This window comes from Lissotriton vulgaris, chromosome 5 (genome assembly GCF_964263255.1).
Source record: "Lissotriton vulgaris chromosome 5, aLisVul1.2, whole genome shotgun sequence".
Lineage (NCBI taxonomy): Eukaryota > Metazoa > Chordata > Amphibia > Caudata > Salamandridae > Lissotriton > Lissotriton vulgaris.
The window spans coordinates 1,284,911,059-1,284,935,498 of NC_141693.1; the positions used below are offsets into that span (position 1 = coordinate 1,284,911,059).

The 24,440-nt window shown below is 43.1% G+C and overlaps 1 protein-coding gene across 1 annotated transcript in view; it reads left to right on the plus strand.

Moving 5' to 3' along the window:
* LAD1 (ladinin 1) overlaps nt 1-24,440 on the plus strand; it is a 276,482-nt gene that overhangs the window by 122,081 nt on the left and 129,961 nt on the right. The gene's annotated exons all lie outside the window — the stretch shown is intronic.

The following is a 24,440-nucleotide window of genomic DNA, read 5'->3' on the forward strand; positions in this document are numbered from 1 at the left end:
ATCATAGTTCATACCCAAATCTGCATTGCATGCTATTATACTGGCAACACCTAACAATTAGCATGTTACATTTTGTGTGCTCTACCACGCTGATGGGCACAGCATAATTGTTACAACTAGCAGATCGCTTGATAATTACACTTCAACCGGCACAGTGAGTGTGTATTTATTTATCTGTGTCTAGTGTCTTTCAGTACAGTGTACCTTGTCTATTTCACACCCCCTCTTTACCATTTTAACTCTTTACTCCTCAGTCCTTCAATCTGTTTAGCTTGTCCTCCTCTTCTTCTGCAGTGGAGTCTGGGTAATTGTGGAATCTTTCTCCTCCACAGACCTTCTGACCAGCTAGAGGTGACCCTGTTCTCAAATGGGAGGAATGGAGGGAGTATTTTAAGAACTACATATACATGTTTGATGACAATGAAGACTTTACAGTAGAAAAAAATACAAAATGTTGTTGCATTGTTTGGGTGCTGGAGGTTTATTACAGCATAAATAAAAAAGTTAGAGGAGAGGGTGACAGAGATATATTTGAAAATGCTATTGATGACCGTAATGCTTACTACAAGCCTACTGTCTGCGTTGGTGTGGACAGATACAAGTTTTTCCACAGAAAACAAGACAAGGAGGAATCTATTGATTACTATGTATCAGCATTGAACATTTTTGCCATAAATTGTCGTTTTTTGGATTTACACGAGAAATGTATCAAAGACCAGATTGTCATGCAATGGTCCAACACAAACATCCAAGATAGTCTATGGGCCAAGGGTAAATCCCCACTACAAAACATTATAGACATAGCCAGAAGAGCTGAACTTACTGGCCGCTGTGCTAAAGCAGTACTCCCTGAGAACAAAGAAAAGAAAGAGGATGGTACAGTGAGTAGAGTGGTGTATTAAAAAAAACGTGTCAAAACAGAGCAGGAACAACAGAAGTTACAAACCTGCTTCCAGGAAATCACAAAGCAGCAACAAGAGACGTTGCTACAGGTGTGGTACCTCACCTCATATGGCTTATGACAAGAAGGGTCCTGCTCGAGGTGTAAAATGCTCATATTGTGGTATAATTGGGCACTTTCAAAAACTTTGTCATAGGAAAACTGCAGGCTCAGTTAAACTAGTCGAAGAAGATGAGGGGGCCTACCTCCACACGTCTGACGAAGATGAGGTTAACATGTTTGTCCTTAACATAGAAGACAAGTGTGTTCTACAAGTCAATGAGGCCAACACCACCAACACCAAGAAGCCAATATGTGACATGTCCATTGGTGGGGTAGAGACAAGCATTGTTGCAGATTTCCGTTCCCACTACACCATTGTCAACAGCTAAGTCTGGGAAGAAAAATTTTCTTCCACAGCTAGGGAAACAATTGGATAGGGCTGACTTCACCATCAAAACATTCACTGGGGATCCAATAGAGGTATGCAGATTTAGAAAACTCAATTTTTCCTTCAAGGGGAGAGAGTCCTCAGGTAAACTTTACGTATCCTCTGTGGGGCCCTCAGATTTTGGATGGATGGATCAAAGCAACCTGGGAATTATACTTGATCCCAGTAAGTCCGATCCAGTCTTAGTCATCCAAAATGATGAGGATTAGAGCAAGACTCCTTTGAACAAGTTCCCCAGAGTTTTCAGTGGTAAGAATTTTGCTTTGAAAGGGTACAAGCATAAAATACAGGTTAAGACTAATGCCATCCCAGTTATACATAAAGTAAGAAATGTACTATTTGCGGTAAAGGTAAAAGATGAGGTGAAGACCCAACGGGATAAACCTCTCCATGATGGTATCATTGAGCATGTTGAAGCCTCCGAGTGGGTTGCCCCATTGTTCGTTGCTAAATGACCAAATGGAAACCTGAGACTTTGCGTAGACTTGCGCAACCTTAATGACAACATTGTAATCAAGCAATTCCCTCTCCCTAAAATTAACAAGCTGTTGGCAAGCACAAAAGCGATAGACCTAAAATCCGCCTACCACCAGGTTCCCCTGCATCATGATAGCAAGAAGCTAACCACTTTCATAACCCCTTTTGGGTGCTATAGATTCACCAGAGTACCATTTGGGTTGGCATCTGCCACTGCGATATTTCAGAGATTGATGCAACCTGGCATATTAATGTCACAGGATAACATCCAAGTGATGGGAAGAACAAGGGAGGAGCATGACGTGAAAGTCAACCAAGTACAGGGGATCCTTAATGCCAAAGATTTGATGGCAGAAAACAATAAATGCAAATTTGCTTGCAGTAAAGTGAACTACCTGGGACATGAGATTACTGGAGATGGAATCAGTCCAAAGAAAGAACTGTTAGAAGCCATTCAAGACTCTTCTGTGCCTACCAACAAGGACAAACTACTTTACTTTCTTGGATTTCCTTTCTGTGGAGTAGTGTGGCTCACTGGTTAGAAGCGGCAGACCCTGAAGCAGAGATCAGGCCTGGGACCAGGGTTCAATTCCTGACGCGGCAGGGTCTTGGGCTTAATGTCCGCGGACTCGATAATTCTCTCGCTTGGGCGCCTACTCTAATCATGGGTCCCACGCTGCAACTCTGGGCAATAGCTTGCTTAATCTCCACAACGGCCCCTACAACGTTGGGATGCCTGGCTTCCCCTTGGGGGTGCCCACAAGGGGCATCTCACAGGTAGAGCCAGGAAGGGTTCCACAGCGTTATACAGCGCCGGGACGCCCCGTTGCTGGGGCAGCTGTGCGCTTTACAAGTATACTACATTTACATTGGTTGAATTTTATGCAAAATTCTTTATGAATTTCTCTTGCAAATTGTATGAGCTAAGATAATTGTTCAAGTTAAAAAACACGTTTGTGTGGAATGATGATTGTCAAGACGCATTTCTGTACCTTAAAGAAAGAAATGTATTCTGCTTTACCATTGCAAGGTTTTGACCCCATGCTAGAGAACTTTATAATGACAGATGCTGGTTGCAAGGGTCTGGGTGCTGTTCTTACCCAAAGGGGCGCCAAAGGAGGAGAGTGTACCATTGCATTTGCTTACTGCTCTTTGACTCCAACTGAAGAAAAATACTCAGTCATAGAGCGAGAGGCACAAGCATGTATTTGTGGGCTTGAACATTTCCGACAGTTTGTCTGGGGAAACAAAGTTACCCTACACAGTGACCACAAACCACTCACTAGGGTGTTCACCACCAAGGGCATGTATGTTGCTTCCTCTAGGTTGGCACGGCTATCTGTACGCCTATTTGATTTCAATTACGTAGACAGTATGTCCCTGGCGTAAAAAATGTGGTGGCAGATTTCCTGAACCAAATGCCTCTTGGTGTTACAGACCATGAAAACCAAGATGATTTTGAAGAGTTATGCATTGCGAATATACGTGAAGCGTTACATGGGATTTTGTTGGATGAATGGATTTTAGAACAAGCAAATTATTCTATTGTATGTCAGGTGATAAAAATGCTGTCCAAGGGATAGATCAGTAAAAGTAAAATGTCTGACGAATTACTTCCTTTTTGGGAGGTCAATCATGAATTGTCACATGAAAATGGATTGCTGTTGAGAGGTGATAGAGTTGTTCCTCCCCAAAATCTTAGAAAGAAGATACTCAAAATTTGCCATGAACGGCATTTGGGCATTGGTAAGACAAAAACAGAGTTAAAAATTGTTACTGGTGGCCTGGGATTAGCATAGCTTTTGAAAGAGTGGTCAGGGACTGCACATTATGCATCAATTCAAACAAAACCCAAGTCACTTTCAGGCCACCACTACATCCCACATCTTGCCCCACCGTGCGTTGGGAGAAAATTGTAGAGGACATTATGGGTCCCATTCTTGAAGAAGGTGAGCAAGTGTACTTAATAGTCCTCATTGACCATTTCTCTAAATGACCAGAGATAAAGTTTGTCACCAAGCCAGATTCCTTCAGTGTCGTCAGTTTTTCTGGACGACGTGTTCACCTGTGAAGGTCTACCCAAAAACATCATTAGCGATAATGGGCCCCAATTCACTTCAGACCCATTCATGACCGTCCTTGAAAGAAACAAGGTAAGTCATAAACTACCTCAGTCTACCATCCCACGGGCAACAGTAAAGTTGAAAGCTTCAACAGGGTCATCAAATGTATTATCCAATTGGCCAACGGTAACAAGCTGGGGTGGAGACAGGAAATACTTAAAACCCTATGGGCCTATATAATCACACTGTGCAACACCACCAGCCACAGCCCCTTTGAGCTCATGAGAGGTAGAACTCCTTTGTCTAAGGACAATGTGGGTTGGTTGAAGGCTGCCAAAGGAGTCTACTGGTCGGCTGACCATCTGAGGAGTAGATTGGTGGAGGCACAATCCAGTTGCAAGTACAAGTATGACCAGAAACATGGGTGAAAACCTGTTAAGCTCAACATTGGGGACATGGTAAAAGTTAAGAGGAGTGGGCACATTAGGAAGGGTAAGAAAAAATTCTCGCAACCCCTATTCATACGAACCACGGTGCTGAGACCAATCACGATGCAGCATTGAAATGTTGTGATTGGCTGGGGGTGTCTGGAATACTGGGTGCTTCCTGTTTCTGGTTCCCGTAGCAGAGAGGCGGCAGCTGGCGACTGAGGCGGCGACGATCATGTAAGTTTTGTTTAATTTATTTTATTTCCTAACACCCCCCACACCGTCCCACCTCCGTTTCCTACCAGCCACCACTGCAGTAAGGGGTGAGAGTGGGAGTGAACCCCAGCGATGCAAATGTTGCACCTCAATGTTATTGTGTGTTGAGGAGGAGGGTGAGTGTGGGTGTTGCACCCCAGTGATGTGAATGTATTTAGAGGAATTATTAGTTCCCTACTTCCTGCAGAGGATTACATGATGTAATTATTACTGTATCTGATGTTCTAGGACTATTTGATCATTTATTTCCATCTTGAATCCTTTTAATTTTTGATTTGTTAGTTGGAATTTCTATTTCCATCTATGGTCCTTATGTTAAAGGACAATATTTTTTCCATTGTACTAGGTTTGATATTTCTATTGTTTCTCTAAGGTCTAAGGAGAGGGGATGTGTTGTGACTTGAATTGTTGCTATGCATCCTCTTCTTGGCTACCTTTTCCCTGCTCCTCAACCAGTGTGAGCGTGATGTCATGGAATGCTGATGAGTGCCTGCTATGAATGAATGTCAGTTGGAGAGAGTTGGCTGTGCAGCAAGGATGCTGCTCCTGGTGGGGCAATGTACCTTCTTATTTTTAACTATAACTAAGGGCCTTATTTAGATCTCAGTGGATGGAATACTCCATCACAAAAGTGATGGATATCCTGTCCATCATATTACAATCTCCATAGGCTATAATGAGATCATAATATAGTGGATGGGATCTCTTTAGAAATTAGGCCCTAACACTCATCTTAATTAATAAATCTGTTTTTTTGCTATCTACTTGCTCACAAGTTCTCATCTTCCCATAAAATACTCCTTACCCCTATTTCTCCCCTGGTTGCTGTGTCTGGTGATGCTTATCACTCTGCTCATCAGCTCAAGGACTAAGGGACGGCAAAGACTTTCACGAAGTCCATGACTCCAAACCCTGACACAAATTCATATTCAAGTGTAACGAGGGGCTTTAAGAAGAGAAACCTTTTGTTCCCAGACCCAACAGTAGCCGACCTGACACCATCCCAGCGTTAAGGGGAACTGCTCCCAGAACCAAGGTGATGCGGTTGAGAACGAAAGGACTGTTCATTTCTGTAGACACCAGCCAGGTTCACAAGCCACCTCCAAGGGCAGAAATGCTCCTCTGTAATGAATTTTACTTGGAATAGTGCACCGTGGAATCGTTTACAGTAAGGCAACTAAGGTGTGCAACAAAACAGAGAGGTGTTGGCCCTGGGAACCTTGTCCCAATTGGTTACAGAGTATCCAGGACTCCCCCCCACCTACTGGTTAGTGAATCCTACAAAAGTGGGACCTTACCCCTAGCTCAGCGGAACACATGTGGACCTGTGTATGAACAAAAGAGGACTGGACCCGCTGAAATTTGGATGGCAAGGAACAGTTGACTGACCTGCTGTGTGTGTGCAGAGATACAACAAATTGCAAAAGACCTTTTTGCTGGAGTGATCAGCTGACCAGTAGCAACTGGACCCGGTTGGTGGCCTATGCTGGAGTGATTCCTGGCCCATAAGTGTTGTACCTGTAGTCCTGGGAACCTTAGCAGAGACCAAAAGGAACTGCTTTAGAAATTCTGAAACTGGACTTAAATTAATGTTGGACTACCAAGACCTGTGGAGCATCAGTGGTTTCTTGTGGCAAAAGTCTCCAATTTCAAGAGGACTTTGTTAGAAATAACTTCAAGCTTTCAAGCAGGCGAAGTGAGGGGTAGGCTCCTGGCACTGGTTCACAGCAGAACTGAGGTTGACTTTGGTAATGCACATCCTCTGCCTGTCACTCAATGGAGCCTGACCGTAACCCAATTTGGGTACGTCCATTACAGACTTATTAAAAGATACCTCCTTTTAAGATTGCAGAGTGCTTGGTTCACTTGGAGTAATCAACCACTGTGCCAGACCATCCAGAACGCCACAGCCAGACTCGTCCTCAGCATCCCAAGACAAGACCACATACACAAGCACGCATGAGTCCTCCACTGGCTCCAGTCGAAAAAAGAGTGACCTTCAGGCTGCTCACACACACCTACAAAGCCCTCCACAACACCGGACCCCTATACCTCAACAAAAGAATCTCCTTCTATGCCCCCTAAAGAAACCTCCGCTCCACTTACCAGGCCTTGGCCGAAATCCCCGCATCCACAGAGCCAGAACAGGAAGCAGGTCCTTCTCCTACATTGCTGCGAAGACCTGGAACAAACTCCCCCTCAGAATCAGATAAACCTCATTACTACAAGTATTTAGGAAGTGCCTCAAGACCTGGCGTTTCGAAAGACCGGAGCTGCCCACATCCCCCACCCCCACACCCCCAGCACCTTGAGACCCTCACAGGTGAGTAGTGCGTTCTATAAATCCCTGATTGATTGATTGATAGGCCAACACAGTGTGTGTTTAAGTGTTATGAAGAAGCCCTTTCATTGGTTTGGCTGTCTGTAACTTTTACGGGTAATGAAACGAGCATTGCTGCCTTCTTTAATATACACAGAATCTCTGAGATCGGCTTGGTTTAGCTTCACCTCTAAGAGCTACTTTGAGGATGCTGGTGAGCTACCAGTAGCTTCCGAGCTACTGGTTGGAGAGCCCTGGTGTAGATAGTGTAGCATTTCTTGTCGTGAAGAATCACCACATGATTTCCTACATATTGGACGAGAAACATATTGACCACTCATGCTTAGCCAACTCTGACCGTTATATCAGCGGTGGCACCATTGATGTATTTAATTGAGACCAGTGGGCTTGCAGATTAAATTAGTTTTGGAGCACCACTGCGCCTCATTTTATCTCTCCACACACCATCTAACCACACACTTTGTCCACATCTACGCTACTAGGCCCCAAACCTGCACCTCACCTGACGGCTTGGGAAAAAGATCTCGGACAAAGAGCCCATCATAGGGTGCCTGTCCGGCATTGCAACGCCGGCTGAGGAGGAGCAATCCCTATGATGAAGCATGACACCCAATGGGGTGTGTGAGGGCCCCACTTTCCAATTGGGAGAAACCCTGTCTCCACCTTAGGGTAGGGGTGTTGACCGACGCAACCTCCTCTCCCCTCCTCAACAGGAACTGCATACCTCATCTTCTCATAACTAAAAGAAGTTTCATGCTAATTATGAGTTTGGCAGTCCAATGGACCGCCAATTCCACGGTGGTTGTGTGAATGAATGAATGAATGAAATGAAAAACGAAAAGGCGGAACCAAAAGCTAAGGGTAGGCTTTGCCAAAGAGCCATGTTTTCAGGGCCTTTCTGAAGGGTTGTATTGAAGGTAGCATCCTAATTTCTAAAGGGACAGTGTTCCACCATCTTGGAGCCAGATTGGAAAAGGCTCTGCCTCCCCATTTAGCTCTACGCACTCGGGCAGCAGTGAGGAGCAGCTTCGAGGAGGAACGAAGGTTCCTAGCAGGAGCATAAGGAATCAGGAGATCTTTTACACCTCCAGTCTCTTTCCTGTTTAAGGCACAGAACACCAAGCATAACACTTTAAATAAAATACTGGTGTCTATGGGAAGCCAGTGCAGAGATTTCCTGGCGGCGGTCGCTGACGACCTTTTAGGAAGGTCCAGTACAAACTTCGCTGCTGCATTTTGCACCGATTGAAGACCTTGCAACGTGGCCTTTGTTGGCTCCCGCGTATAGAGCATTACAATAATCAATCCGAGATGTTATCAAAGCTACCACAGTGTGTTTCCGGGTTTGCACGGACAGGTAGTGCTTGATTTTCCGCAGGATTGCGATAATGCCCCAGCAGGTGGAGATAGTCCGCTTTACTTGGAGGGCCATGTCGAGAGAAGGGTCAATCATGACCGCCAGATTTCGTGCTGCAAGAGTTCGAGCCGGACAGGTCCCCAAGGATTCGGGCCACCATTTCGCCGACCAGATGTCTTCCTTCTCGCCGAACACAAGGATCTCCATCTTTTCGCCGTTTAGCCGCAATGAATTGTTAATCATCCACTGGGCGACTGCCTCCATACAGAGTCTAAACTTGTCTCCTGCCACACTGGCAGACCGACTGCCGTATTATGACTTGAGCGGTCGGATCACCATTGGTCCGCCCCAACGGCTGGGGATCCGTGATCCCTCAGCACGATCTCTCAGTGGCGGCACAGTGGTCTGGGAAAGCAATATGCTGACTGCCATGAAAAGTGTGGCGGTCATGACACTAAGGGGGCCTTATAGGGCCCACTGTTGCTCCTGTGCATAGGGGTGCATGCAGGGACTGCACCAGTCCATGCCATGCAAGAACTTGCTTTGGCGGGCCCACGGTGACGCCGTGCTAAGACTCACACATCGGCCACAGCATAACACATCATGGAACCACCCTTGCAATGCCTGCCTGACCAAACTCTGCTCCGCTATGCGGAGCGGAGTTTTGTGGATCTCCGTGAGCTCCGCGTAACGCAGAGTGCGGAAAACTCAGCGAGCGGAGTTCACAGCCCAGACTTACATATAACTAATAAATAGGTAACTGGACAGGAATTTCTGTAATAAGGGTGAAAAGTTGCAAATGTTTTCTTCTCCAAACTGTGTCAGGTTCTCCAAACATACTTCACAAAGGTTGCAAAGCTTAAATTATGATAAAAATCCTCAAATGTATTTTTTGCAGAAGTAATCTCTGCAAACACAACCTTTTGTGGAATCATTATTTTTTGGAAAAACACACATGCAAACATGACACCAACATTTTTTAATCTTCCAAAAGTGCAAAGTTTGTGATTTTGCGAACCTTTAAAAGAGAAATTTTAATTTTGACACCAATCTCCTGTACTACAACAGGCAACATACAAAGAGGGGGCACATGATTATGGCAGAGTACATTGGACTACAACCTAGACAGCAAATCTCAACCACTGTGGTGGCTGACTCTAAGAGGAATATGTTTCTAAAAAACAACCCTCCAAAATGAATCATGTAGCTTCGATCAAGGACAAACAAGGAGGAGTGAGAAGCTAAACTGGGGCAAACCTCAGCCTCCCTTAAACTTTATCAGTACACAAGAGAGAGAAAGCCTCACCACTCATGAACTCCTAATGTTTTAAGAGGTCAAATTAATTTGTCTCAATATATCTAAGTGGAAAGGAATCTGCACCCTAGTGAATCAGTGCGACTCTTGCAATCACATGGATATATTAGTAGGATCTTCTCCCACTAGTACCACCATTGGCATGCTTCATCATTGGATCCTCACCCTCTGCACCTAGTGTGTGAGGGTGGGCTCAATACGTTTGTAAGCGGAGCTTCTACTAAAACCTAAGTGCAAGTTAAAAAAGCCTTCAGGATCCTAATTATTGTTTATTAATAAGGTCCTTTAACTGGGACAAAAAGAGTGTAATGTTCTATCCGTTCAATGACCCCTATCATCTATAACTCAGTAAGGCTGACATGTTTCAGCCAGTTACAAGTGCCACTCAGGGTCAGCAGGCTTTCTTCAGACCAACTCAATCCATAGATTTTATACAGATTGTTTTAAATATCAACTCCTAATGCTGGTTTACACAATACGCTAAATATGAAGCACGCAGTCATGCAGACCATAAAGGATATTTTCTCTCTAGTGGTCTCTGAAATAGAAAACACAAAAGCATTTTTTTTAAGGAGTGAATCACACCTCATATAATGTAATTGTCTCATGCTTGTGCACAGTTGGATTATCGTGTGCGAAACGGGGCCTGCAGACACTTGATTTTGCACCTAGACAACAGACCAGACATATTTAGATATATATATACACATCCATAAAAACACACATCAATGGTAAATATAATAAAATTATTATAGCCAGTTGTGTTAGCATGCACACGCTGGTGTAGTTCAAAAAGGTTTGTCATGTTTGACATTTACATGATTCCTACAACTATATAGTGTATATGTGTATATTTACCTCTTAATACAACATAATTTGTACATAACAAGTCTGTGATTTAACCCGTTCCTACTTGCCGATGCGAGCACTTCCTTCCAGGTGCTGCGCACGACTGTTGGTCGACGCAGCCCCGCCCACTCTGTAGAACGCCCGCACCACGGCGAAATGTCCGCCGCGTTAAACGGGTTACCATGGCTTTAGAGTCCATGATGTATTCTTTTCACATATTTGGTACTGATCTACTTATTATGAGTGCACATACAACACATAAAGGATATGCCAGGGATCTCATTCAATTCCCCATCTCTTGTTCTTGCTCTCACTCTACTTGTATATCTCGCTCTTTCTTTCACTCTGCAGCCTCTAACACAACTCAGTCACTCACTCAAATGTGTTTGTCATGAGAGGTGTTGCCAGGGATATCTACATTATCTTTATTGTCAATTAAATTTTACTTGCAGTTCTACTTGCACGCTCGAGTCAAGGTGGCCATCCTTCAATGGCATCTTCTATAACTACTTAAGACGTTAGTGCATAATTCACAGGTCTTTAATAATCACAATCCTGTCCCCTGCATTATAAAATCAACAGGTTTCGGCTTGCAGGTGCAATTGGGTCACGGGTACCTCCCCTCTTTTACGTTTACTCTTTATGGTTACAGAACTGCAGCGTAAAAAGTTGCAATCCATCCAAACATTGTTTCACAACCAGCAAGAGTTGCACAAGTAAACCAAAAATGACAAGACAAATAACAATGGGAAAAAAATTAATTAGAGTTTCCTGTGGAGCTAATCTACATAGACACTTTGAAGAGGGGGCCTGAGTGCTAGCACTAATATCGCCCAACTTAAATTCTTCCATGCTTCCTCGAGAAAGTTCTTACGTAGCCTTCACGTCTGTTTGGTAAAACATTCTTATCATTTATAAGATAAACTGAATGAGCTGTTTTTATAGCATGCTATGCGTAGTCTAACATGGTGTTAGGTCTGTGGACTGTTGTAGGCAGGAATACATTCTGTATACTATTTCCTTGGGCATGTCAAGTACGGTATTGTTCCTCGCTTTCTTTAAGGAGAAAACAGCTGAATCAAGAACCTGACAAAGACCTTTTGTTCTGCCACTCTTGTGATGGGAAGGCTTAGATCAGCTTAAGGTTTAAGGGAGCAATTCAGAAGGTAAATCTATATGTTGAGATCTCCACACGTGCAGATTTACACCTACCCCAGGGAGAAAATGTCCCCCTTGATCCAAAATCCAATAGTGGGAGGGGTGTTTACAGTCTGTAAAATATATATGGGCACAGAGCTCATGATGCCCAACCTCTTAGCATCTTTTTAAAGGAAATATCGATTGCTGCTCTCCATAGAAACCAAGGAGAGTTAAATATGAGCAGGTGGTACAATTATTGCCCCATGCATCCCAGATACACTCTTGCAAATGCCAGTTATGTATCTTAAATGTATAGATATTTAAAATACTGCATTGTATACGGAGGTCATGACCCAAGAGGTTGTAAATAGATGTTTGGTAGTGTGGCTTAAGTAGTGTTAGACTGTAAACACCGATTATTTTAAATATATCAGATGAGTTTGTGGAACAAAAAGCAGGACAAGTTCCTAGCTCATCCTCCTTCTAGTACTTTGACTTGCTAGTCCTTTAAATTGACTTATGGCTGTAAATCAGAGATAACTGCTGCCGGAGGGAAAGCAGCAGAGGAGTCCCGTGCTCAGCATTACATTGTTCTTTGTCAGTTCTTAGGTATACGGATACTTTTGTTTAGAAAGTGTGCCACAAACATCCTTTGAGGCCCTGAAACAAGGATGTGCCAACAGAAATATAAGGGAGACATTCATATTTATCTAACGATTTGGAAGTAGAAAGAGGTGCTGGGGAGGAGATCAGCACACAGCAACAAAGGGAGAGAGTGTGGGTTTATGAGGTTCCACATATACTTAACTCTGAAATGAATACTTCATTTCCTGGTCATGTTCATGAGTTTGTCAAGGTGCAGTTGCATCGAAGAAAACAGGGTAAAATACAAGACCTTTTCTTAGAATACACACATAATCATATTTCATTTCAAAATTCTTTATTTCGTCTTTGATGCCATAAAAGAAACAATGCATATACATTACAATTAAAAGACATTCAAAATAGGACATTAAAACCATTAACTAAAAAAAAAGAGAAATAAAAATACGTTTCATAATAGGAACAATCGGAGCACAAACAACATTAAAATTCTAGGATGGACCCCACTGGTTTCTAAAAGGTGGACCAATTCTAATTCTAAGGACGACCTCAGTTACAGCTGGTGCCCCATGTTTTTCCTTTGGAAAAAAAGTAGAATGTAAAAATCTACTTACACTAAATATTATTGATTGCGTTGTATTAGTTGTGAGAATTCTCAAAGCCTGTGTACATGACCTCACACCTAACAGTAGGCATATTGGTTTAATCCATCTTTTCCTAGCCTGTGCGTACATAGGGCAAAAAAAGAGGATATGTTGCTCATTTTCTATCTGATGGTGTTCGCACAAGGAGCAAATTTCATCTGTCGCTGTGGATGAGGTGTTTGAGCTCCTTGCCCAACGTGCCAAGGTTGTCTTTATTAATAGGTTTCCATATCTAAATTTTAGAAATAAAGTTTTGGCAAGAGGGGGCTCTATTTCGTCCATAAAAGTCTTAAATAATGGCACATCCTTAAAAGTAAGGAAGTTTGATGCTAAAGTCCCGCCAGTTGAAGCACTTGTAATCATATTATCAATAAAGGTCCAGAAGGCCCTTTTTAAAATTAATTTCGGATTAGGAGGAAGTTGATCGGGGTTCTCCCAAAAGTGTTTCAGACCTATTTTACTGAGCCAAAATTTAACGTGCTTAAACCATGGGATAGCTTTTAAATTATCAAGTTCCATGATTTCTTTTAGCCCATCTCTATAATCTTGTAGTTCGGGGACCCGCCATAGTCTAACCCATAGCATCAGTGGGCGAATTATAATATGGTGATCAGTTCTTTTAATATTTAGGTCTAATTGAAGGGGCACTGGGGGGTTCCTCTCGGTACCCTTACCAAACTTCGCATAAAATTATTGTCCAGGACACTGAAAGTGTCCTTGGACCCAGGGCCCCAAATTTCTGCACCATATAGCACTGCTGTTTGGACTTTAAATTTAAAAAGTTCAATCGCCGGAGACGCAGCTTTGCTAGTACTCAGGCTTTGTTCCCTAAGGATAGGTTTTACATTCTGGGAAAATGTCAATTTACTTTTTTCCATTTGTGCTTTCCAAGAAAAATTGGAGTCTAATGTCACCCCTAAGTAAGAAAAATGGAGGACCGATTCTAGCTTTACTCCTTTTAAAGTTAAACCGCCTTTAACTGATTTAGTTGGATTTAGGGCCATGCATTTGGTCTTTTTCCCATTTATCTCAGTCCCTTCTTACTACAGTACTCACTGAAAGAGTTCAATAATGCCTGGAGACCTTTTTTAGTTTGGGAAATCAGGATAGTGTCGTCATCAAATAAGAAGGATGTTACCCTTTCACCGTTCAGTTTTGGGGAGTCGTTTTTACATCCCTCCAGATATGAGGGGATGTCATTCACAAAAAGGGAAAAGAGCGTGGGGGCCAGTACGCAACCTTGGCGGACACCACTCTCAATGGGGATTTTTTGGGTTAATTCACCGTTTGGGCCCCATCGAATTCTCGCAAAATTCCCTTCATGTAACTCTTTAATCTGAACTAGTAGATTGTTTGGCAGCCCTACAGCACTCAGCGTTTTCCATAAGAAGTTGCGAGGCACTAAATCGAATGCTGCCCTTAAATCAACAAAGGCGACATATAAATGGCCCCTTTTAATCTTAACATATTTCCAGTAAAGGCAGCAAAATCTAAAGATCTGATCTATTGTGCTAACTTTCGGTCTAAACCCAGCTTGATATTTAGTTAGAATTGCGTTTTCCTCCAACCAGTCACTCACACGAGATAAAATATGTCGTGCGTAGATTTTCTGGAGAATATCCATTAGACTGATTGGCCGGTAATTGGAAGGGTCCATCCTATCTCCTTTTTTAAAAATGAAAACAATTTCAGCTCCCTTCCAACTTTCAGGGAAATCTAAGGTACGGGATAGCACATGAGCAAAATGAGTTTGGTTTTCCTCATCTGGCGTTAGGCCTATATATGATTCAAAAGTCCCAGCAAAAAGTATATATATTTCTTTAAGAATGTCGCCATGGTCCAGTATAAATGGCCATTTGAGTGATCGCCTGTTGTTACTAATATGGATCTAGATATTATCACCATTGCTTTCTTCTGCTAAGGGAGAAAGAGCTGTATCCTCAAACAGTGAGGCTTCCATTACAAGGTTTACGGGAAAGTGGTCACTTTCTAACCTCTCCTTTACCTCGAAGTCAAAAAGATACGGCCAAGTAGGTATAGAAGCAATCACAAAATCTATATTACTTTTGCAGTTTTTCCTGCAAAAGGTTGGTTTCTTCAAGCTGTCAGACGGTAACCGTCCGTTACAGGCCCTAATCATATACATATTTTGATTGTTTTTCAAATATTACTTAACAACACCAGCTATATATACACATGAAAAAAGAAGAAAATGCTGAATCTTAATAAACGTGAGACTTCTCATAAGAGTCAAATAAAGCAATATTTTCTACACAGCAGAATCTCCCGTTTTATTACCTTTTCAGCAATGATATTGCGCTCTAATGACAGTCCAGGGTACTTTGGACAAACGTCTTTCAGAAGAATGACAAGTGCCAAAGGCACCTGGAGTCGATGCTAGCTATGGGCTAGTTACGGGCCTCAAAAAGCTGAGACAATTTAAAAGAGCTCCCCTCCCATGCAGCACACCTATCTGAACAAAAGCTCGCGAGTTCTTTCATCTGCATTGGGGCTTAGGTCCAAGTTAGTAGGTGATACTTGCAAAGCAGGTAGAACAAAATCAAACGTGGCATAATTGCAAGGCGGCAATTTGATAATAAATATGGGAGGGGCAGCCGTTTAATTACTAAACCTGGCATCTGTAGTTATTGGCACAGATCCAGGGCCATATTGCAAGGTTACAAATTGCTTAAACCTGAATTGCAAAATATCACTTGAGTCACAGGATGTGTCCACTCCATTTCCCTTTGATGTTAGATATTTTTCCACTCAGTTTCTCACTCCTATCAACAGATACCAAATTTATATTTCCTCCTTCCTTCCCCCTAATTCCTCTTTATTCATAGCATTCATTTTTACAGCAATGCAGTATTCATGGCTTTTAAGCTTCTACTCAGATCTTTGAATTTGTAGGACTAACTCATAATTTCAAACTTGAGAATATATTTGTTCCATACTGACGAGGATACTGGTGCTTGCACTGGGGTGGACAGATGGTCTCCAAATACTAATTTGATTCAAGGCCTAAAGCAAAGGATCTTACACAGTTTAATAAAACAGAAAATATCAACCCTAAATAGCAATAATTCTGAAAAATGTCGCCTACAAACATTTGAGCAGGATTCCCAGTGCGCCCTGGAAAAAAGAGCAGTGTCCATTGCTTAAAAACACACCAGGGCAAGTACAGGCTCCCAGCAACAAGGAAAACACAGACTGGACTCTCTGCCTTCTATACACACAACAAAATGATCAACAGTTCATTCAGGACACAAGTCTGAATAGCGACAGCCCCATAAAGGCACTGCAAGTAGGTATGCTGACTAGTGGCGTAGCTCGACCTACAGGTCTAAGTTTGCCGCTGGTGCAGGTAAAAGCAGGGGGGGTGGGTGGCCGCTGATGGAAGACTTGTTTAGGGGGGAGGGGGATGGCAACCTACAGACGACTTGTTCACGGGGGAATGGTGGTAGTCGCCAGACCTGACTTGCCCACCACTATGACAATGGTCCTGATGGGGGTGCGGCAACACTCCCTAAATCAGGGGCAGTCTGGGGCATATAAGAAGTTTGGTCATCAAAATAAAAGTGGCCCCTTTTAGTGAATTAGATAGGTAAAAAGTGGTCAATATTTGTAAACTGTGGCAGATTAGGACTGGTAAATACACACTGTACAAGTGTTTTTCAAGGAATTGAAGATTTCATGGATTTGAGCTTGCTGCAGGCAATGTTTGTTTTAACATCAGGGAAATCAACAGTAAAAAAACAGCAACCAGGCCACGAGGCCCACAAAGAGCCAAAAAACGACAGACACACTGACCTGTCAGATCAACCAATCTGGCATTGCCTGATTGCCTTATAGGCCAGTCTTACCCTTCCCTAAGTAACAATGCTTGAGGTCAGCAGATGAATGAGTAATAATACTTTTAATTTGTAATTACCTTGTCACGTTTGCTGTGCATTCAAAGACTGAAGTCATATGTCAGACTATGTCTTCAGACACATTTTTGCTTACTCTTTTATCATAGAGATTGGTGTTTACTTTTCTTACTCTGACCGCAAAGTGAGAGGATTTTCTAAAGTGAACTATGTTACAATCGTGCTGGGGTACACGGAGTGTCAAAAGAAAGATTGCAGAGAGTCACTTTTTTTTTTTAACGCACAACATTGAAATATTTTAAAATATATCACCAGTCAGGAAAGCACAAATGAAGAACGTTTATTTGTAAAACTGATATGTGATGGAAACAGATTATAATAGGACCAAACAAGTGTAGACACTGCTGAACGTTGGACCATCACAGTTAAAACTGTACGAGTGACTGGAGCAGAATAGGTGATCTATCGAGACATGCCAGGTGGCTGTGCGAAGTGTGAGCTGGGAATGCCGGTACATGAAAGAAATCAGTACACAGGCCCAAAAACAGCACACACTCAAGTATGCAACATATGCAAGAAACCAGAACCTGCAATTCCTCATTCAATTGATTGAATCTAGGAAAACTGGCCGCCTGCAGCACATGGCGGTAAAAACGTGCAATGCTTTCACTAGTTCAACGATTGCAGAGGACATTGCTCTGGTGCTTCCATTTCTCACTGGTACACTTCGACAAATGACCTATTTAGATTTAAAATAAAATAAAGCCAAAACCTTGTTGCACACTCTACATGCTTGAATTGCTATGTGGAACTCACCAGTAGTGACATCAGCAGGATGATTGGACTCCAAAGAGGCGAGATTGATTCAGTGGTCAGGACTAAGCATCTGCTCAGCTGCAAGCCTGCCTGCTTCGATGCAGCCTTGCACAGTGCTCGAGTGTGGAGGTTCAGGCCATATATTCAGTCCTCCATAGCAAACCAGCAGCCCGCTGCCAGTTGTAAGCAGCAGTGCCGCATTTGAGCCTACAGTTGCAGGCGTGGCCCACTGGCACTCATTTTTGGTGACCAGCCCTTAGAACAACACAAAAAGGGTAAAGAAAGAGGAAGACAAATGCAGGAAAACAGTGACAAAGGGAGGAAGCAGGGATGAAAAAGAACCTGTGAGAGAAAGGGCCAAAAAGTATCTGGGGTGGATTAAGGAGGCATGAGGTGGAATCATGACTAAGAGACTGATTTGTGTGAACAACAGAGGGGGACGGAAAAAGGACAATATTTAGAGGGGTCCAGTGTACCTGTCCTAAGAACATGTAACCAAAGAGTTGTACAAAGTTCCCCTGGGAATAATCTTATAATAGAGTCTCTCTCTCTGAATTAACTAGTGAAGTCGACGGTCAGGGAACTGGGCAGGTCCCTTGTCGGAACTAAGAAACCTCACACAACTAATAGGCTGGATGACATGTAAAGAGACTGATTTGTCTTAGAAGCCGATGGGCGATACTATTGAATGTCGGCATGACAAATACCAGGAATACATAGGGCCTGATTTAGATTTTGGCGGATGGGTTACTCTGTCTGACACTGGAAAAGCAAACAGTTTTCTTCTTGTAAATGGCAGGCGTAACTGTGTGTTCGGGACAGAAATATGGAGAGTACACCAGAAAATGGAAGGAGACAATAATCTGCAAACGCTCTTTAGCATAACACAAGTGTATGGTTTTCTGGCTGCAGAAATATTTATGCATTTGAGTATTTCTGGTACTCAGCATACTCTTAAACATTATGGATACTGTCATGTACCTGCACGCCTGTTGTTGGGTCTCTCTGAAGACACACTGCAGCCTCACCAGCCAGATACTGCCAGAGCCGGCCCTCCTTAAAAATAAGGGATTTTAGTCCCCATGTTAGAATCTTTTTGATCATGCACTGTGGGGACGAGCATCTCACTTGAATTTAGGCCTGCAGCGCTGTTTACTGATCGGTCTGTCTGAGTTGTTCTCTCAGCACCTCCAGTCCCTGCTTCTACTGCTTAAACAGAAGGATTCATTTCTTAGTGTATGCTAGACAATCACCCACATTTGCTATGAACCTGGCTATTTTTGCTTGTTAGTCACAAAGGGCCAGATGAACGAACATTAGGAATACCGGTTTCATAATTGCGACCCTCTCTGAATCGCAATTAGAAAATCGGCATTCCTAGTGCATGAAACTTATTGAGTTTCATTTAGCAATTTCTTGTTGGTCGCAAATCGACCTACCTCATGAAAAGATACGTCACCGTTTCCGACCCAATATAAATCACAGCCATTACAGGGATGTTGGCCTGCTGAGGTCAGCAGACCACCGTGCCTGCAACTGCTTTTTAATAAAGCAATCTTTTTTTTCTTTTTTTTAAATGCAGTCACTTTCCATATATAGGAAAATGGGATGTGTTTAAAAAGAAAAAAATGAAATCTTGAAGTTTCATTTTTTAAGAGTTGGCAGTGGTCTGTTCAACCAATGCCTACTATTTAAATTTTTTTTTATTACATTCACAAAGGGGAAGAGATCCCTGGGGGACCCTTTCCCCATTGTGAATGGGTTACCTCTGGTTATAAACTGGTGGTAAAGAATTACTGTTTTGTGACTGGAATTCGGTCGCAAAAAGTAATTCATACCATATTGATTCGGTATTTGGGAATGGACGCCCTAAATACACCCCTTCCTAATACCGAATCACTAATGCAAAATAAAACAATTACTGAATTGCACTTTGTACATTTGAAAAAGCAATTTTCTGCTTGCAAATGGCCTGATTCTGCATATTGTGTCGCTTGCGACCGGAAAAATGCTTTGTACATCGGGCCTAAATTTCTCTTTTGAAATAAGCTTTTTTGCAAAGCTGTGGAGTGCACCCTAACAGATTCACTTCAGTGGCAGTGAGTTCTGTTTACCAATTTCACCCTGGGCACTGGGGCACTCTTAACTTAACTCTTAACTCATCCTTCTATATTTTTCTATCCATCAGTTCCTCCATCCATGCTTCCCTCGCTCAAACCCTTTCTGCCTGATTCCTTTTTCCATCCATCCACCTGTCCATCCATCCATTCCTTTTTCCATCCATCCAACTGTCCATTCCTCTATCCATCATACCCTTCCTCAATGCTTAATTTGTAAAACAATAGGTGTCAGCGTCCAAAGCTGTGCTCAGAAGCCGGTAATATCGCATGTCAGTGCACCGAATACCAAGGCTGCGCTGTCGCTAATCCACCTTGTGTCTCTTTAATCCACTACCAGACACCACCTTCCCATCTATCAAACTCTTGGAGGTTCCTACTTTCTCTTTTGGTTATGGTTTCTCCGTCTTTCTCATCCTCATTGTTTCTCCCTTTTGCTTGTTTCACTCTCTTGCTCTCAGTAACTGTTTGAAGAGGCAAAATATGTTCCAGTCCCCACCAATGAGTGCCTTTGGCCACCACTGACTCCTACTGGCTCAAATTAGGCACTGGCTCACTGTCTCTGTTTGTTGACCCGTCCAACGGTGCCACCATGCTATACTCTTTTATCAGTCTTTGTCCGCTTCTATTTGGAGACCAGTGTCTTTAATTAAAGTGAAAAGAACTATAAAAAAACCTCACATGCTTTATAAGAACTGCCCAGGTACAGCCAGGCCCCGCTCAAGTTGCTAAAGTCGGGGGGCTCATGATGCCACTGTGCATGTTACAGGGGCGGTTACAACACGTGGGCTGAGGAGCGTTGCCCCACTGCTTTCTCACAGTGTGAAAAGCAGAAACATAAAATGGTATTTTAAATACCATTTTATGTTTCTGCTTCTCACACTTTGAGAAAGCAGAAGGGTATGCCGCGTTGGGGTGGGCGGGTGGTCAGGTATCTGCTCCAGAGGACACGGGAATAGTTGGGATTGTAGGAGACGGGTTCCACGTTCTAGATTTACTCTGGAACCCAAGGCCGATGTCTCTTTTTGTCTGCATGAAAGTGTGGAAGGGGAGGAAAATCGTTAGCCAATTGCTCATAACTGTTACAATGAACTAGGACTCTTAAGAATCGCAGACTCCTGATCCAAAGTTTAGTTTGTTTATTACAAAGCCAAAAACAGTTGCACATACAAGCACCTCAAGACGAGGGTGTAGAAATACATTGGAACTAATACAAAGCCAAATGTATGAGTGAAATTGAGACAGTACAGCATGCACAGAATTTACATTTTCAGAACCACAATACAGAAAAGAATGACTCCGATGGCCAAATTTCCTTTTATTGGCGGTTCATAAGTGAAAAGCATTAGTCTATCCCTGCACTACTTCTAACGTGATATCCCAACTTAGCATTTCCCAGACGAGTTCCGTAAAGGTGTCATCACGTGAAGGCTTCCTAATAAGTCCTTCCAAGTTGAATGGGTCAAGTAGCATAAAGCTACAGAGCTCATTCTAAGATGCTCTCTCTCAAGGCAAGGCAGAAGTCTCCAGACTCTGTCCCTAACTTAAATAAGAGCTTCAGGTAGCTGCCCAGAAAACATTGCGGCATAACCCCATCGAAGCAAGGCACCTCCTTACAGGTAACTTTCCATGCAGCAGCGATGCTCCTAGGCCTTTGCTCAATGACCTTGATTCCCAGGCTCTCTCTGGTGAGAAAGAAGACTGTCCCTCATTATCAGCATCACCGTTCAATGTATCTTCTTCCCCCCAAGCCTAACTCCTAAAACAAAGACATTATTCTAACTAACAAGGATGATTTTCTCCACCTACACCAGAAAAATGAGAAAGAACAAATTACACATGCACATGAAATTCTCTAGCGAGTCTAATAGGAAAGCTTTCAAGGAGAAATACAATTCAGGCCTGCAGAAATTGGCCAACATACGAAATGGCATATCATTTTATAAGGCACACACATAAATGAACGTTACTACTGAGCATGTTTTTAAATAAACACATTACATAAGTACACTAATCATGAAAATATTAATTAGCCACATGTACAATTTAGCCACGGGCAGAGAAATTCCTTCCACCAGCGGAGTGTGCGGAGATTTGCCTACTCCACGTTCTCCGTTGAACGCAGAGTAGACAAATCTCTGCACACTCCGCAGCAGAGCGGAGTTGGCCAGCCCCCACCTCCACCCCCCATTAAAAATTAATTAGACATTAATTAAAACAGTAAAAAACACTTACCTGTACTGGGGCATCCCCAGGCTTCCCTCCTCCTCTTCCTCACTGTCTCTCTCCTACGTTGGGTGATGATTGCGAAAACTGCGCATTCGCGGGCAGGCGTGCATACGCAGTCTTCACAGTTATCGCCCAACATAGGAGAGAGACGGCGAGGAAGAGGAGGAGGGCAGCCTAGGAATGCCACAGTACAGGTACATGTTTTTTATTGTTTTAATTAATGTCTAATTAATTTTTAAAAGGGGGGTGGAGGCGGGTGGCAGAGCAGAGTTCCATGGAGTTTGTTCTCAACCCCACCCTGGGTTAGTACAATTCTACTATTAAGGTTTTCATCTAGTCACATGTAATTGCAATGCTGATTTCTTCACGTTTACACTGAATACACTGAACACTTCACTTTTTATGTTATTACAGAACACGATCTAATGACTCAATGTTAACACAATAAAGGATTATGTGCTGGTGCTTTCTACCCATGAATATAGTGCACTCAAACAATTTAAAGAGCAAAATAGTGCTTTAACAGAATAAATCACATTACATCTACTTTACATACTGAACCAACATTCATTGTGTGCAAAAAGTGTGAAAGATGTTTCAAACCAGGCTGAAGTATGGGATCTTCTTCAGGACAACATAAATTATGGAACACATTGAGGTAGATAAGTCACAGGATACAAGAAATCTCAGATGTGTTTAGTCACAACCACATGTACAGTAAATCTTTTGAACGCTGGTACAAATCACTGCAACAATACCTTCCATGCCACCCCCAGAGTGTAGGGATAGAGCACTAAGTGTGAAAATTAATAATGGTAAACTGTCCTCACCCAGTAAGTCAAAGGCTAACCGAGCCGCCAGTTAACAGATGGAAAAACATGCTCAATGCGGCCAGGAGGTCCTTAGGGAGGAGCTATGCGATGTCACTGTCTCCTGGGTGAATAGCCTGCTGGAGCCCGGGATAGCGGGCTTGCACCCGCCAATGGTTCCAGGGAATGAGTGCATCATCAGTCTCAGAATCTGTGTCATCTGGCATCACTATCACTGTCAGGCTGTGACTTCATGTGTTACAACCATCTCTCACCATCATGACAAGCCATGGTTTCACTGTGGTGATGTTGCCATGGCAGAGGATTTGGTAATTTGCTCTGTTTTTACTTTCACCTGCCGGCAGCAACGTCATCTCATACTCTGATGAAGACTTACCAAGAACTCAATTTGTATCTTTTCTGCTGTGCAGCATTTTTGTTGCATAGTTGGAATTAAGGATTGAGGGAGTTTCGGAAATTCTTCATGGTGTTCATTCCACAATCATGCAGCAACAATAGAGAAAGCTCTATCTCCAAAGGTTTTGGTCCAATTGATGAAGCTCTTGCCCAGTCCTAACTTGTTCATCACAGTGTATAGATATTCCCAGTCAAAGCTGTCAAATGCTTTCTCTATGTCACTGGACATTATTACTGCCTCTAGACTCAGATGTCGGGCTGCCTTTAGGAGTGCCATAACTCTTTGAATGTTTAAAGTGTATTACGCTCCTGGGTGAAACCCTTTTGATTAGTGTGGATAATGTACTGCATGCAGGGCAAGAGTTGTGTGTCAGGTATTCTGATTAAAATTTTAAAGTCAACGCTTAACATAGATAGGGGTCTATATACTGTACCATCATGTGCTGGGTGCTCAGGCTTGGACAGGGGGGTGATTAGTGCCTCTCTCGTAGTCGGCAGTAGGGAACGAGTGCTCCTCACCAACTTCTACACCTCAAGGAGTAATTGCACTAGAAGGTTGCTGTTCTCAGTGTAAAACTCCACTAGTGGTCCATCACGACCCTGTACTTTACCCCTGAGTATGCTGGCGATATTGGCTATTATTTGTTCACTAGTTACATATACTCCCAATTTCTCTGTGACATCCCAGGGGAGAGAGGGGCATGTGGAGCTGCACAAAGTACGAGAGCATTGCCTCAGATGGTGCATGGCCAAGTTGGGCATACAGAGTAGTATAGTAGTTCTTGAGCAACTTGTTCATTTGGAGCTGCCTATATGCTCTGCCAGCTTGATCCTCTACCAACTTCAGCATGGAGGATCCCCTCTTTGACAAATTTGTCAGCATGAAAGCCGAAAGCCCAACTTGTCCTGTTCCACATGAGCTCGGCCCATGTATTCGCTATAATCAAAACAGAGGAGCCTTTTCACTAGTTCCACTAGTCTTTTCTGCACAGCCAAGCATGGCTGGTGCCGGGTAGGGACTCCATATCTGTCCCACTCCAACTGTCTAAGCATACACTCTTGTGCTAGGACATCACACTCAAGAGTTGTGTGGACCCCTCCCTCTTGGGCTCTGCACTATCCTCTAATGACAACTGTAAAAGCCTCCCAGTCCATTAGAATGGAGAAAGATGTAAGCATGTTCTCTGTGAAATATTGACAGATTCCCCCCACATCGTGTGTTAAAAAGCTGGGTCCCCCTGGTTTTCACTTTTGAGGTGTCAAGTCTGGATAGCATGGGGACAGGCAGATGCAGCA